Source organism: Pavona decussata, unplaced genomic scaffold, assembly GCF_977016875.1.
Source record: "Pavona decussata unplaced genomic scaffold, jaPavDecu1.1 SCAFFOLD_64, whole genome shotgun sequence".
In the NCBI taxonomy this organism is placed as follows: Eukaryota; Metazoa; Cnidaria; class Anthozoa; order Scleractinia; family Agariciidae; genus Pavona; species Pavona decussata.
Window position 1 is genome coordinate 957,410 of NW_028145484.1, and position 16,608 is coordinate 974,017.

Sequence of the window (16,608 nt, forward strand, 5' to 3'; positions counted from 1 at the left end):
TCTCCCTTGATGAAAAATTATAGGCCTCCTTCTTGAGAAAATCTATTTGAAGTTAAACAATGGATATGAATGTCACGCGCTGGGACGCCACAGGCAAAATATTTCGAATTTCTTAACGCCTCACACATTTTGCTGCATTATGTCCAACGAAGATTTTGGCCAAATTCCGTTCAAATGCGATAAAACTACATACCCTTGAAAAACAAAACCACTCAAAAACAAACCCCGAGTTTTTGGGCTGAAAAGATTTTCCTAGTTTCACACTTCATCAGACAAGTGAAAATTCACGAAAATTAGGATGTGGCTCTCTGAAGACTCTGGCTCTTGACAAAACAGTCTGAATTCTCCGGAAATGCTTTTCGCCGGTCGCTTGAAGCGGTCTGTGTTTATAGCATTTTAATATTACCAGCCAGTGACCAGTAACAACAGGAAAAGCGAAATCTGGTAGAAGCAAATCTTCAACAAGGCTAAGAAGAATAAGTAGAAACGGAGAGGAGAGTGTAAATATGAACAGTGAAAGCTGGAGATCTAATCCACTTTGCGCATTGCGAACAGTGAAAGCAGTGCAGGTCGGCTACGTTATTTAACTTTTTGTCACTTGCTTATCTATGTTTTTCAAATTTCATCGGTCGTTAGTTGTTGTGCAACAACTTCAGTTGGCAGTTATACCAAGAACCTGGATATTTGATAACAATGGTCTCGCGTAAACAACGGCTCATAACGCATTTGGAAATTTTAAACCGGCGTTTTACTCCGGCGCAAAACACAAACTTGCCTATAACTCTTCAACAAACATTTTTGACAGGTTGGTTTAAGCAGAAACCTAGCACAATAAGCTTTGTTATGGTGGCGTTTTGCAATTTCCAAAAATCTGACCCCTTGAAGGTCTACTGTTAGAATCTGTAACCTTTATTCAAAGCAGATCAGCGGCCCGGGGATTTTGCGAGCTCACATCTGCGAGCTGCGAGAAAAAAAAAAATAATGATAATAAAATAATAATAATAATAATAATAATAATAATAATAATAATAATAATAATAATAATAATAATAAATAATAATAATAATAATAATAATAATAATAATAATAATAATAATAATAATAATAAGAGAAAGAATAGGACCGGCCTTCAGTTCGCTTAGTAGCTTTCTTCCCATATCTTTTCGCAGCCGCTTATGTTGCGCAAACAACCCCTTTCAACTATTTAATAATTACGAGATTTATTCGGCTAGAGTCATGTCGCCATGATGAGACAAGACCTGATACTTACGTCGATTCCACACGCCAAGGACCTCTCACATGGACGTAGACACCCCCCGTGGATATTTATGATTGATCGTCTGTTTCAATACCGGCCCGATATTCAGCTGGAAATATATTCGTTGCCAGTCCTTCACCGCGTTCTTCTTGGCTCGCTGACAGTGACCAACAGAGGGGGAATACTTTCTCGCAGTCTTCACGCATTATTTGAAGAAGTGGATTGACATTTTTCACGTCAAAGATTGTCTAATCATCACTTATGGTCAGTGTGCGGCGGATCTTGTCCGCATTCATGATGTATTTTTCACATTTAGCATTGCAGACACTTTTTTTTCGAAAGAGGAACTAGTCATTGCGAAATGAAGAAATAGAGGGGTTTTTTTTGCACATCTTTTTCTGTTAGGAAATGGAAATTACAAAGAAATTATAAAAACGAATCAACGAGGAAGGCGTCACCATGGAGTTCAATCCGCCAGGTGATGGAAACTGTTTTTACCACGCCGCCGCCGGCAACTTGGATTCAAGGCTGACACGTTAAAAACTGATGCTTATTTTTGATTATCTGGAGTGCCACCAGTATGATGTCTGAGTGATTGTTTAGTAATATATTTTCAGTGATTGCATGACCATGAAACCGGATATGTTTACACTGAGACAAAACCACAAATCTTTTTCTTCCATTTTCTTTGGTATGATTGCCATTTTCCCCATATTTTATGATGATTAATGAAGCCCAAACCCGCACGGTGGTGACCAATTTAACAGGATAATTTTTGGAACAAGTTTGGGTGTGTTTGTGTTAAGGGGGGGGGGGGGGGGGGAGGTATACTTTACATTGAATGAAAATGTGAAATTGAAATTCAATACCTCTGCTAAATGGCGACTGTTAGAGAGAAAGGAGGAACCTTCTGGGAGAGCAGCGCTCACTAGGATTGTTCTCTACTTCCTATTAGGGAAAATTATTTAAGAATAAACGATCGTTACTTTTGGCGACTAAGTAACTAAAGCTTTGAAGCCCTTTGATGTCCTTTTCTGTCTCTTTAAATGAACAGCACCAGGGAAATGATCACTTGGGTTTCCTTTGCGATGTTGATATGGGTGAAAAAAGGGTGCCCGCTACGTGGTCAGACGCCTTAGCCGCTCTAAAAAATAACTACGCAAACTCGTTAGTTATTAGTGCGTTGGCTGATGTGCTTCATTACAAGATATTCATCATTACAGCGCATGGGGTAAAAAACGTTTCAATTGTTTTTACTTTTGTACCGCCTCTTTTGGATTGGAATCATGGAGAATGTTGACAAGTTGTTTTTTAATGTAATTAATATCTTTACAGGATGACAATTATGTTAAAGTTGTGGTTCCTCAGTCAGTTGCTCCGATTGGCACACTTTACTTTGGCCACACCGGAAACCACTATGTGGCACTGAAATTAAAGAATAAGGTACCGTTATTTTTTCTTTAGGGTGCGTAAACGCGTCTATTTAGGAAGGGAGGGGGAAGCGGATAGCGAGGATTAACTGGTGAGCGGCAAAGCATTACGAGGTACCGATCCTGAAAGAACATCCCACAGGAAGATGTTGGTACTCCATCCAAAATCTTTTCAAAATATTTTATACCGTAAGTTTAGCACGTTTTTGGTGATGTTTTGAATCTCAGATATTTTTATTACCTGCCATTATCTGACAGACGACATACATTTCAAATGCTTTTTAAAAAGGATGCCTGAACAAACCAGCATAGTTTGTTTAAATCATAGACCAAATCGTGCGAATAAACAACTTTATTTCACATTTCTGAAATAACTCAGTGATACCTTTTTTTCGCCGATATCTAGTTATGCAGATGCAGCGAGTGTTAACCAAAACACTACTAATGCCCCTCATAGGGAAAAGGAAGAGCATGCAATCAGCCAGTCCTCTGACGACGAGTTGTCCAAGGCAACACCTGGTTTTAGTACGAAGTTTGGTGGCAGCAAGGGTGTGAAAGTAAGGCCCGTTTTAAATGTCGCGCTATCGTTGTATGAACTCAATTTAAGTTCAAGTTTACTGCTACTGTAGTTTTACATTTGAATGAACTTCAAGACAGAGTATGGTAGCGCCTCGACAAGCTCAGTTGCGTTAAATATGTGTAGGCCCATTACGATTGAATTAAATTCGATAGAGTAATCTGAATTAGAATTGAGCTTCGACAATCGTGTTCAGAACGACAGTTGAGCGAGGTCTGAATCAACTGTCAAGCTACAGTCGCGCTAAGGTCGCACCTAACTCAATTGGGTTGGCCGGTACGACGGTTCAAGTATAAGGCTACTTTAATTTCACTTCTTAACTATAACGTTTTATTAACGGTAGTTCTGGTTTACTTTATTGCTCTAAAGAAACGTCCAACATTCGAGGCATGGGACGAGCCAGACTACTAGGCTATAAATATGACAAGGTTAGTATCAGTATATTGCTAAATTGATCAGCCAGTACAACCGTCCATGTATTCATAACTTTCTAAGTTGTTTTCGACGTTTGCTTTTGTTTGCTATTTGTTGCTGATTTGCTTCTTTCATTTTCGATTTGCTTTTCATATTGTTGACAGTATTCTCATTTCCCATCTTATTTTTAGGTTAAATCTGAAGTTGTTGTTCTTTCCAGTGACGACGAAATCTTGGCTGTACCCAAACTTCGAAACCGAAAAAAAGTATGTCTGGGCGCATGCTATGACTGTAAATCTGTAGGAAAAAGTGTTGTTCGTTATTTTTTTTTGGCAAGTCACGGCGTAATTCATTCCATGCCACCTTCTCTTTCAGGTTTCGACAGCTAAGAAAACTGTCACAATACTTTCAAGCGACGATAGCAGCTAGGTTGAACAAGAGAAAAAGGTGTTGAGGCCTCAAATGTAATAAATGTCCCTAAATGTAATAAAGGTCCTAAGTGTAATAACTTTCGGCCCTAAACGTAATAAAGTCCTAAGTGTAATAACTTTTGGCCCTAAATGTAATAAAGGTCATTGACTGAGTCCTACCACGGTTTGACCTCATGTCTTTAATGATTGAATAGTGATGGCGTCATTAGTCCGACAAATGGCCAAGATTCCCCTTCCTTTGCTAATTTTCACTTGAATTTATTTTGTCAATGTCTTATGGTAGCAGCATACAACTTAAAACGACCTTGCTTCATCGTGCTCAAATAATGGAAAGTTAACGCGAATTTTCAAAAAATTTGCGTTAATTTCCGCGTACCTTTGAGGCCTTTGCAGATAGTGTTTGTGTTTAAACAGTCAGATGTTTAAGTTGGATTGTATTGTAGTGTTTGGAAGCTCATTTTCGCAGACTATTCTGTGACTCATTTATCAAAAATAGTCCTGAAGCTTACATGGAAAATCTCTAATAAACTGTTTTACGAACTTTCTTACTATGATTTTGTAGCAGGGATATTACTTTTAATGACTTCTCATGATCCGCCTAATTGCACGATTTTCCAGGCCTATAAAATTACATTCTCAAATTCCACAAGCGATTTTTCTATGACCTTACAAACCCTGCTTTGAAGAAAACTAGAGAAATGAAGTCATAAACACTTTTTTGATGTAAAAATTTTAGCCACAAACAGAAAGACTCGACAGAAACAATTAAAGACATACATAAAGCAGACTTCACCTCAAGCTAACGGGCCATTGAAGGCGGTTTTTTTTACAGTCTCGCCACTGTTCAAAGGTTAAAGCAGATGCAAGCGCGGTACAGTTTACACTTGGGTTCCCGTGTGACATTTTTCGCATCCATTCGTTGTGTACTCAAAGAGATCACAAGATGAAGCATCTTAATTAAAAAGGCCTTAGTAACAATTTACTACTTCTGTTGTTACTGCCTAACTAGTGTTGCTGTTGGCCCCTGTAGAATAAGACCTGCAGATTAAAATGGCATATGTGACACTTGATGTAAGGCTTTTATTTCAGTGGGTTCTGAGTATTCAAGGTAAAATGTAATCGGGATCCCCTAGACACACTTTGGCCTTCTTGCTTTTGTATAATAAATGCAGTTAACTCTCACATATTTATCACTGTGATTTCATGTGGATTACATTCGAGACCTTTATTACATTTAGGGCCAAAAGTTATTACACTTAGGACCTTTATTACATTTAGGGCCGAAAGTTATTACACTTAAAACCTTTATTACATTTAGGGCCGAAAGTTATTACACTTAGGACCTTTATTACATTTAGGGACATTTATTACATTTGAGGCCTCAGCAAAGGTACATTACAAATAAATTATTTATTCGTCCTACGTGTCTCCGTACGCAAAACTCCGTTTACGTAATTGCAAGTGCATCATCATCTAGCGCGTTCATTTTGAACCGGAGAACTCAACAAATTGAAGAAAAATTTTGTCTGAACAAATGGAACAAACAATTAGGCATATCATCATGGTCTGTTCTGCTTTTACGGTTCCACGCACCCGTGACCATTTAGAAAGCAGAAGGTCTTTTCTCTGACAATAAAATATGACTTGCTTTGTTTTTCAACATAACTGAAATAAGACGGTACATTTGGGCGCAGTAGCCCGAGAGTTTATATATCTGTGTTTCATATATATGACTTTGTCTTTCAGGTTTCGAAAGATAAGAGGGAGGTCGCAGCTGCCTTTTCGAGCGACGACAGCAGCTCTGATTCAAATTTAAAGGTAGGTACATCACACTTACGTTTTTTTTTCTTTTTCACGTTTACATATTTATCTGTAAATTGTTCTACTAATGGCGTGACGTTTTTAAGGAACCAGTTGTAAAAAGGGTTACAGAAAATTAAAAAAAAAAGACCAAAGGTCAGCCAGGTTATACTTGCTACATAAGACGTTATTGTAATGCATTGACACATATGTCAGGTTAAATGCAGAATTGACTAGTATATGAAATTGAACTTCCTCAATATGGATTTGGGGAACATGTAAGCGGTTCGGTTTACCAGTAATTTTGTTTTAATTCTTCCTCATCCTAATGCTTGACCCTCAGTGACCATCGGTAAAAACTTTGTGTGATGCCTTTGTTTTCTTTTAAAAAGGCAACCAACTACAAAAAGTGGAACCAAAAGGAAACCGATAAAAGGTTAGTAATACTGCGAGTGCTCACTGTTCAAATGCAGGATAAATTGTTTCCCGGCGCGGCGACTCCGTAGTATGGGGAAAATAGACTTTTGGACCGAAAGCAGCGGAAGCAATTAAAGTCAAATAAATCAGTATTAGCCGTTGGAGTAACAAAACTGAGCAGGAATATGAAAGTGTAAACTTGTAGGCTGAGTATGGCATAGTAAGTTAAACATGAGCATTTTAGGATGTCGTAAGAGAGGATTTTTGATTATTTTACAATGAGACTTAACTACGTGACTGGAAAACATTGTTCAACTGGTTTGATTTGCTGTATATTTATTTCACAGTGATTAAGCGGTGTGGAGGAGGATGCCGTTAAGTACGTTGGCAACAGATTATATGTTTCGGACACGGTATGGGCAGGTATAGAAGAAGAACAAGTCAACGAATTGCCTTATGACATTAACGGTACCAAAATTTACGTATTGCCTTACGATTCTGTGAATACAATGAAAGTAACAGCCACCGATGGACGGAATTGGCAGCGCTACAGGACGTCCAATAAAAGAATTGTCGCAGACATACGTCGCGTGACCGACTGTGATGGTATGTGGATATGCCAAAATAAAAGCTGCGAATTCTTCCAGGAACATCAGCAAGGAAATACTGCGGACAAAACTAAGGATAATCGTTGCCTTCACTGTATGTCTTTCATGCATAATGTTAAGTGTAATGCCCGAAAAATTATTGAAATTAACCACAGATCTCAAACAACAAAAGTATTTCACTATGGGAATCACTCGTGCACTCCCAGGCGTAGACCAGTTAAGCCGGATAAGGACAAATTAAAGAAAAGTTTTACCGACAATCCTAGACTCAAGCCCATGGAACGTTGTTTACAGGTTGTTATAAGCGCAATTGAGACAAACCAGACAATTGCCGAAATCGAAACTGTTGCTGAGGAATTTACTAATACCCAGTTTGTAAGAGACACGAAGAAACAAGCAATGAAAGAGAAACGGCCCCATGGACATAACATCGAGGCAGTGGAAAAATTGAAAAATAGACTGGACGTAATGGACTGCAATTTGATTAGAAAGATCGTCAATACAGACGAAAACATTTACGTCCTCACTTCGTCGAAGTTAAAAGCCAAAATAGCCTCTGACATGAACAGAAGCGGAACACACTTCATGTCAAAAGAATACGCTTTTATTGACGGAACAGAAAGCACGTGCGCGGGATACACTGAGTTAGCAATTTCCGTATACCACCCCTTACTTAGGAGGACAATCAAACTTTGCTCCATGTTCTGCAATGGAGAAAATTCCGAAAATGTCGAAACTATGGTTTCCTCTATGGATGAAGCTGTTAACGCAGTAACTGGGATGAATTTTGATCCCATCGGATTTGTAAGTGACGAGGGGGGAGCAATTCAAAAGGGGCTTGTTGATTTTTACGGACCGCAGATCAAGGAAAGGCTTAAGGCCTGTGATTTCCACTTCTACCAAGAACGTAATAGATACGCAAAAGTTTTGCACAAGTGCCTCGGCTAAGGAAAGGTTTAAAAAACTTACAGAAAAATGGAAAAGTGCGAGCACACCTGCACACTACAGTAAAGCTCCTAATGACCTGAACGAATTCATAGGGGAAAAAGAGGCTAAAAGAGGGCCTATTAAGGGTTTTGTTAAATTCTGGGATAACAGGAAAGTTCGGTTTGCGTCTTGTTACAGACCACTTTTTAACGCACCTGGTGCATCAAAAGGAGAGACCGTCAATGCAATGACTGTAAACGCTGGAGGCAAAAGCATGGCATTGGTTGATGCAGTACTCCACGATGTTGCTTCCAGTATTCTATTACAAAAAGAGTTTGAAAGGCACCTTCAACAAATACCAACTGTTGGTCGCGGACCGACAGCAGCAGATCTCAATGCGAGAGAGAAACAGCATCAAGCTGCAAGGGCAGAACTGGGAGCTTCCTCGCTTTTGGAACTAGACAGTATAAGTGATTCGCTTCTAGATCAGATAGAAACAAGGGATGAAGCAATAAAACGTTACAGTGTTGATCCCCGAAGTTCACACAGGTCGGACAAAAAGAACAAAAGGAAAAGAACAGTCGATTCAGGGACATCTTCGGATGAGGAGCCTATAAGTCAGCGCTCAAAGAAAAAAAGGAACTCCAGAGTTGCCCCATTTCGAAGCACACGGAGCATTCATTTTAACGGTCGAGAGCTTGGACAAGGCACTTTCAGAGAGCATGGAAATCATAAAGTATACTAAGGGACAGTTTGATATCAGTATGGAAGTTAAAAGCAGTTCGGGGTAGTACGTATTGCGTAAAAATTTGTAAGTCCTCATCTTGCACCTGTCCATTTAAGACAAACAAGCCCAGACAAGTTTGTAAACACATCATATGGGTATTTACAAATCTACTGAGTTTGCACCAGGATGACACAATACTACAGCAAATAGCTCTTACTTAGTGTTGATAACGGCACGGTACGGTTTTCCGATCCAACACACGAATAATTCACGTCCAACTCTTTCTTTTATTTCAACACGGTCAAAGCTTACACGGTCTGCTTTCGTCTCGACGATCTTCGATAAACACGGTTACAAAGTTCTTTCGGTCTCACGTAACAAGTTAATAAGTAAACGAGAGTCACGCATTATCTGTCACGCTTACGAAAAACCTCTTAAACACTGAGGCTGAAGTGTCGTCTATTTTGTTAAAAGCACCGGACAGTCTCCCGGAAAAGTATCGCGGAAACCTAATTGGAAGCAACCCACGGCCTACGTGGTATTTAAAGCGAAAACCATCAGGGAAAGATGCACATTGTCCGTCATGCTTTAAAGCAATTTCCGAAGGTAAGCTTCATATCGAGGCAACAGCTCTTTGGAAACCGAGAGATAGAGACCTACCGATTAACAGAAATTTCCGATTTTGCATCAATAAAGATTGTGTCCGTCAAAAACCACTACGAAGTCAATTGACACCATGGAATGATGAAGAACTGACATTGCCATGGACCGTTAAACTTTCAGATGAAGATGTCGAGCACATCCGCAAAGCAAGGTTTACAACTCAGTCTGATGAAACTGAAAATTAAAAATGTCCAACAAGACAATACGTAGGAAACTACGACGTGACAGTTAACACGATGGTTCAATTTATTGTTATTTGAATGTAAAAATTTTTGAACAATGGTCTTCCTTCAATAAACTGGTCGACTATCAAAGTCATAATACCTTTGAATAATTCAAAGTCCACACAACGCTTACGTTAATCTGGTCATTTTCTTATGCTGTCTAGTTTATGAATAAACCTAAAATTCGAAGAGAAACGACCCTCGTTACTGTCGGAATTAGTGGCAGCCATTGGGGCTCGCTACTTTAGGATAGCCAAAAAATCTCATATAAAGTTGATGCGACTAAATTTTTTTTTTCGAAATGTTAGTGAAATATTCGTTAAAAACAGTAGCATCCCTCCCAGACGTTTTCCATTTCGTCACGCAATCTTTCCCTCCAATCTTTGGAGAGAAAAGCGGGATTGCGTCACGGGCCAAACGAGACTCCCGTCGCGCTCTCCTCGTGAGTCCATTTTTTCGGTATTTCGAGGATGATACATGAATTCGTGTAAATTTTATTTCCCAATTTTTTTTAAATTTTTTTAAAAATTTATTTATCTTCTTGTTCGCAGCTCGAAGCTCGCAGCTCGCATTATTTCAGCTCGCGTGTTCCCCGTGACATTCCAGATCAGTGCGTACTTGACCACGTTTTCTCTGTTTCTCTTCGCAATTGTCAACGGAAAAGGCCCCAGGGAAGTTGAACCACAGCCGGACCACCCTCTGTTTGTGTGGTGTAATGACTGTTTGCCATCTGGGACTTTATATTCTCGCGACACAATCGGTTGAATTTTTTACTGAATAGCAATATTTAAAGTCGCCTTTTAACCTTTATGTTGAAATAAAGTTTGAAGGAAATGTTGATTGAGTCACGCGTGGAGTTTTTTTGCCATTCCGAGCCGTAGAAACCCTTTTTTGGCGCGTTTACTGTTTTACAGTGTTGCCGGCCGAAGGCCGATAGTAGTGAGAAAGGGAGACAAGGCATGCAAGAAACCGCCGGCGACCGCTATGGGTCGTTACTTCAAACCGGAATTGTCGCAAAATTTGAAAGATTCTTGCAGTTTTTTTCAACGGCATCCGATTAAATACATATTTCGCCATGTCGTGGCCGAGTTTGGGCTTCATTCGTCAAATTTTCTCCGAGAAAAGCGGAGCTAAAGTCCTCCAGGTCGGTTTCAAACTATGAGTCATGGACAAAAGGAATTCTAAGCGTGCAGTCTATTTTAAATCAGCCAATCAACGCTTCGTGTGCGGCAGGGTTGGGTATTTGAAGCGCAACGGTCGCGAAGCGTTGATTGGCTGATTTAAAATAGACTGACTTTGCTACAGATCATAGTTTGAAACCGACCTGGAGGACTTTAGCTCCGCTTTTCTCGGAGAAAATTTGACGAATGAAGCCCAACATGGCGAAATATGTATTTAATCGGATGCCGTTGAAAAAAACTGCACGAATTTTTCAAATTTTGCGACCATTCCGGTTTGAAGTAACGACCCATAGCGGTCGCCGGCGGTTTCTTGCATGCCTTGTCACAGGTCTCCCAAGCTGTATGAGCGTTAAAATAAAGACCTTTGTTTTGACCTTTGTAATTTGAGTGTCACGATGAGTGTTACGCAATGGCGTAAATTATAAGGGTTTGTATGGGAATTTACGAACGTGTTTTGGAATCGAAAATATAGGGCATGAATTGGAAAAAATATGGCTTACCTTGTCTCCTCGGTATCTTGCCAGTGTTTGTGTGCCGTATTTTGGCCATTTCAGCGCGATTTAGTGGGTTTTAGGTTTGCTGATTTTCTCTCTATATATAAGTTGGGGAGGTTATATATAGAGAGGAAATCAGCAAACCTAAAACCCACTAAATCGCGCTGAAATGGCCAAAATACGGCACACAAACACTGGCAAGATACCGAGGAGACAAGGTAAGCCATTTTTTTCCAATTCATGCCCTATATTTTCGATTCCAAAACACGTTCGTAAATTCCCATACAAACCCTTATAATTTACGCCATTGCGTAACACTCATCGTGACACTCAAATTACAAAGGTCAAAACAAAGGTCTTTATTTTAACGCTCATACAGCTTGGGATACCTGTGGCCTTGTCTCCCTTTCTCACACCGGCCTTCGGCCGGCAACACTGTAAAACAGTAAACGCGCCAAAAAAGGGTTTCTACGGCTTGGAATTGCAAAAAACACCACGCGTGACTCAATCAACATTTCCTTCAAACTTTATTTCAACGTAAAGGTTAAAAGGCGACTTTAAATATTGCTATTCAGTAAAAATTTCAACCGATTGTGTCGCGAGAATATAAAGTCTCAAATTGCAAACAGTCATTACACCACACAAACAGAGGGTGGTCCGCCTATGGTTGAACAGGCTCTTGCCTGAGTTACAAATTACGCTGTCGCTTGTCATTCCAAACAAAGAATCCAGGAAAAGAACGTTATTAGCAAAGTCCAGTTTAAAACCTTATTTCCCAGGATGAAACCTGTATCGCTTGTTGCCAATAAATATTCAGGCAGTGCTCGAGGGTTGTTGAATATCAGAGTACCGAAATCTATATTTCAATATGACCCTCTGTCCCCGTCGTTCTTGTCACAATATATGTTGTGAGCGTGGAACAGGCTATAAAACTAATCTGTAAACATCACATAATTTGAAACTGAAAAAAGAGTTAGGTGAACACAGGAAAAAACCGCTTGAGAACCTTTGAGCCCTATTGCATCTGTTGCATCGTTTTTCAAACAGTGTTTCAAAATCAATCCATATTTTAGAGTCGGTAAATACGATAAGCGCACTCAAATGGACTCATTGTAATGAATTACAGCAAATATACATGTAAAAATACTCGGCGTGAATATAACGCCTCAGGCTGCGCATTGCCAAAACGCTATGCAACATTCAGCGGTATCCCAGGAGGAGAACGACAGGTATCCCACAATCCTTTGCGTTTACAACTATATTAGCAAAATTACATGTGACGTCATCAGTCTCTCTAGGGTACGATATAGCGAGTTGGAAACGTGCTTCGTTTCAAAATGCTCTGCTTGGCGGATAACAAGGCTGATCTACATACACTGCGTGTCAAAAGAAGTTTTTAGTGTTCACCTGAAAGGCTCCTCCTGTGCTGTACTTTGTTGCAAGGAAATTCACTGGAGTTACGCCGAGAGCATGTCGAAACGAAGGTTCTCTTTGGTCCCGAAATTCATCGAAGATCGGCCTGTCGAGGAGCTGTTCGCCAGTTTATGGAGTCCTGTCCTCATTCGAATCAATTGCAGTTGCGACATTACCGTAAGTATATCATTTTTATTTACTAAAAACGATTCGAATTCATCTGTAAATCCCGAGATGAATGAATATTTATGTATACGTGTCGGCTTTTGTTCTCTTGGTTTTTATACAGATGTGTAAATAAATATAGGCTATTTTGATGTGGATGAAACAGTGCATTAAGAAGCGCTTTCTCTGATTTTTGTACAGTTTGTACATCCTAAAGACAAAACTCAAGAATCAACTGGACTTTGATTTGGGATTTTGAAATTTTCCGTCGAAATTGTTCTGCGGCTGTGGTGCTGGCTTAGACCATTCAGGAAGCCAGTGTGATCGATGTATTTTGTCATCCTGTTGACCTCGCTCAAGCAGAATGCAACTGCGGCAATTTCAAGCAGTTCCCGTACGGGTGGAATTCGAACCAAATAACAACAACAACAATCTTTATTATTCGTGCCCAGAAATTATACAGTGTTACACAAATTCAAGAAAGAAAAATTACTAAGGAAGAGGGCACAGCCACTTAGAAATAGCAAGCTAATCGCGCTAAGTGGCTGGGCCAAGCGGAGTATAATATAGTATATAATAATATAGAAGACAAAAATGCCATCAAATTTGATGTCTATTTTGATGATGGCTGGCACATAATAGGCTACTGTGGTGTAAACAAAATTCCCAAGGTAAGGAAGGCAATGAAGGGGAAGGAAATTAAAAGTTTGTCGTTGTTATATATTATTTAGTTTTTATGCATCTGTCAGTGTTGTAAAAAGGGGGCAATGGGAAAGGGACAGCCCTCAAAATCATTATAACAGCAACTTGGATTAATAGTCAGATAAGGGATCAACCAGATAGTGGAAAATTGGTATGAAAACAAGGATTAAAAGTCAGTTCGCTATATCTCATCCCCAAATTTATGTTTTTTTTCCTCTAATGTACAAATTATCCACAATTAATGCACAGTTGAACGACTTGAATCTCCTGCCTACAGACCCCACGAGGGCCACATATCAGTGTCTGTTTTATTTCAGGAGAAGCCAAGTGTCTGCTTACTAGAGGCATCCCCTTGTGGAGGTTTGATTTAATAATGTAGTGTTCGTGTGGAACCTCGAGTGGCCGCTTAAAAGGGTCATACTCCTACAGAAGGCATGCATTAAAGGAGGTTTGACTGAATACCCTGTCTGAATATCGATGCAGTCAAATCTCCGCTAACAGACCTCCTCTTGGCAGCCGCCTCTCCTAAGTCACATGTAAGCACATAACCTCCCATAAGTAGACACCTCTCATAAGAGGCACTCAGCTGTGGTCGCAGTCACACACAAAGAATTCTAAAAAAAACGTTTAGGAAGTATGGGATCCTTTATTTACTTTGATCAAGACTGAGACTCTTGAGAATTTTCGAATGCTTATTTTTATTTTTAACATTGGATTCCCACATCAGCACTGTAGATTGCACTATGGTTGGCTGTAATAATCTCCAGGTTATAACAGCTGTCAGTACTATCTGGAGAAAATTACAGTCATGTATGAATATACCACAATGATATGCCATTAAACTTGTAACATTAGGAACATTTATGTTCACAGGGTATATTAAATAATATACTACATGACTTTCTGCCATTACGCTTTCAATAATTTTCCTTATTTCAATACCATGAAAGGACAATAAATATTGTTTTAATCTAACAATTTGTTGTAGGTTATTTTACTTGACATTTACATATTTTGATGTCCTAAACTGTGTTTTTCCTAGTCCCTTCTCAATCTAATTTTTCTGAATTATTGGTTCTATGCACAAAGTGAGGAGCCAAATTATGGCCTGATTACATGAGCCGCTCTATGTATTAGCAATGTCAGCTATGTCTGTGATGTCTGAGAGGCAGATCAGTTTCTTGATAAATTGTGGCAAATTAGAGACATCTCCTGCCAGACCCTGGAATATGGCATCTTTCAAATCTGATGGCACATTTAAACAAGGAATCTCATTTGGAGATACTGCTGCAGGTGTCTGCTGGTCTGGAGTGCTCCTGTTAGCCTGCCTTGGTTGTGGCGCCAAGGTCAGCTCCTTCAAACGCGAAGTCAATTCATAATAAAAAAAAATTAAAAATACAAAAGTCAATTCATATTCTCAAGAGACGTTTCTTGCTGTCACGTCAAGCACGGCTGGCTGGTACAGAAGTGCACTTAGCCGGGAGTGGGGGGGAGTGTGGTTTGTTACGTGCCAAAGGCTTCCCGTGGATTTCCCCGGCTGGGCCCATTTTAGTACTCGTGCCTAGGTTTGACCGTGACTTTGTTCCAACATTCCAGGGACACGGCTCGGTCGGCGGCAAAAATGGCACCCGATTTGAAATGAACTTTGTTTTCAACGAAGGCCTGTGTCTCAATAAATGAACTCCTCCGTAAATGAGCTACCCATGAGGGACCGCACATCATCCTTCTTGCCTATGGGGAGGCAGGTAAGCGAGAGCTTAAGTTTCAAGCAAATTTTAGCGAGGTTTTCGAAGTGCTCTCTTTAAATGACGGGCCAGATTTCATTGAAATTCTACTTGTAGTTTCCTTCCTTTCCATTAACATAATACAGTGATGCACGTGGGCCAGCTGCTGAGAGACCGGGTGAGAGATAAACCGCTCAAAACAGCGTTTGGAAGCACTGAAGAGCATTGAAAACACAGCAAAACACACCGAGCAATCTTTTTCAGACTTAAGAATATTTTTTTGTGGGTTTTTTTTAGGGAATATTCTTGTCTAAATTTCGATTTAATTTTAACTCCATACAAACTCTTAAATCACGCTTGCATGGTAACCTGTGTCACATACGCTTTGGTGACCTGTGGTAAGACATGCACAATTGCGTAAAATTGAGTTTTGACCGCCATCTATATCAAGTTTGCAGAAAAGGTATAAAATTTCTTGAACTTTCATTGTTCCGTACACGGCAGATGTATCGTCGAACGATGATGTTGTGGATTTACCTAAATTTCCTAATTTTAGCCTGTTCAATAACGAAGTCCAAATATTTATAAAAAGTATAGAAAAAGAGATGCATTCTTACCTTCAATGTTGATCAGTGAAGCCTCCAAAAAGGACAGCAAAAATGAACACCAAAACACCCAGTTGGGTAGAAGCTGCCGTCGACGAGACACTGACGAGAAGAAATGGACGTACGGCTGATGGCCTATAAGTCGATTCAGTCAATTCAGTGGGTTTCAAACCCACACCATACAACGAGAGAAAGGAATCGAACTAATATCTTTCCTTCAACTGTCTGATCTGTAACGCTGAGATAACGCAAAACACTGATAACAGTAAACTTCGCGGGATCAACCAAAAACTGAACTTGGCTGGAACGTTACCGCGCCTACAATGTACATGTAGAAAACGTTTTCGCTTTTCCATATTGACAGCTGTCAAAATACAACCATTGTCAAAAAATTAATACGAAAACCAATACAGCGTTTCACTTACCCTTGGGTACCAGACCTGTCTCCAGTTAGACCATACACGAACTAGAAAGCATGTAAAAAAGAAACCTCTTTGTCCCATGGTACCCAGTTTTCTCGGGTGTGTTCACACTAAATATTTTACCAGCAATCTAAGATCCGACTGTATATTTTCGCAGGACACATTGCAAAAATCAACAGTAATCAAGGAAGAGAGACGTGATAAATCTTTTCCAGCCAGAATAAGTTTCTGAGAAAAACACCATCAGCGAGCAACAGTTTGGAAACTTAATTCCCAGCAAGTTTCTTGCCAGTGCCAAAAATTCCCAGCCAGCACCACGTAGCCTGCGGAACGGATATTTTGTATATCGGCTCTGGAGAGCACTCCTGCCTGCGTATGTCACCTCTTGCCTATGCTTATCGCACGTGTAAACCAGCCTTTAGTTCA

The 16,608-nt window shown here is 39.9% G+C and overlaps 1 pseudogene across 1 annotated transcript in view; it reads left to right on the top strand.

The window, feature by feature from the left end:
- Positions 1-16,608, top strand: part of LOC146478304 (uncharacterized) — a 172,558-nt pseudogene that overhangs the window by 61,328 nt on the left and 94,622 nt on the right. The window lies entirely within an intron of this gene.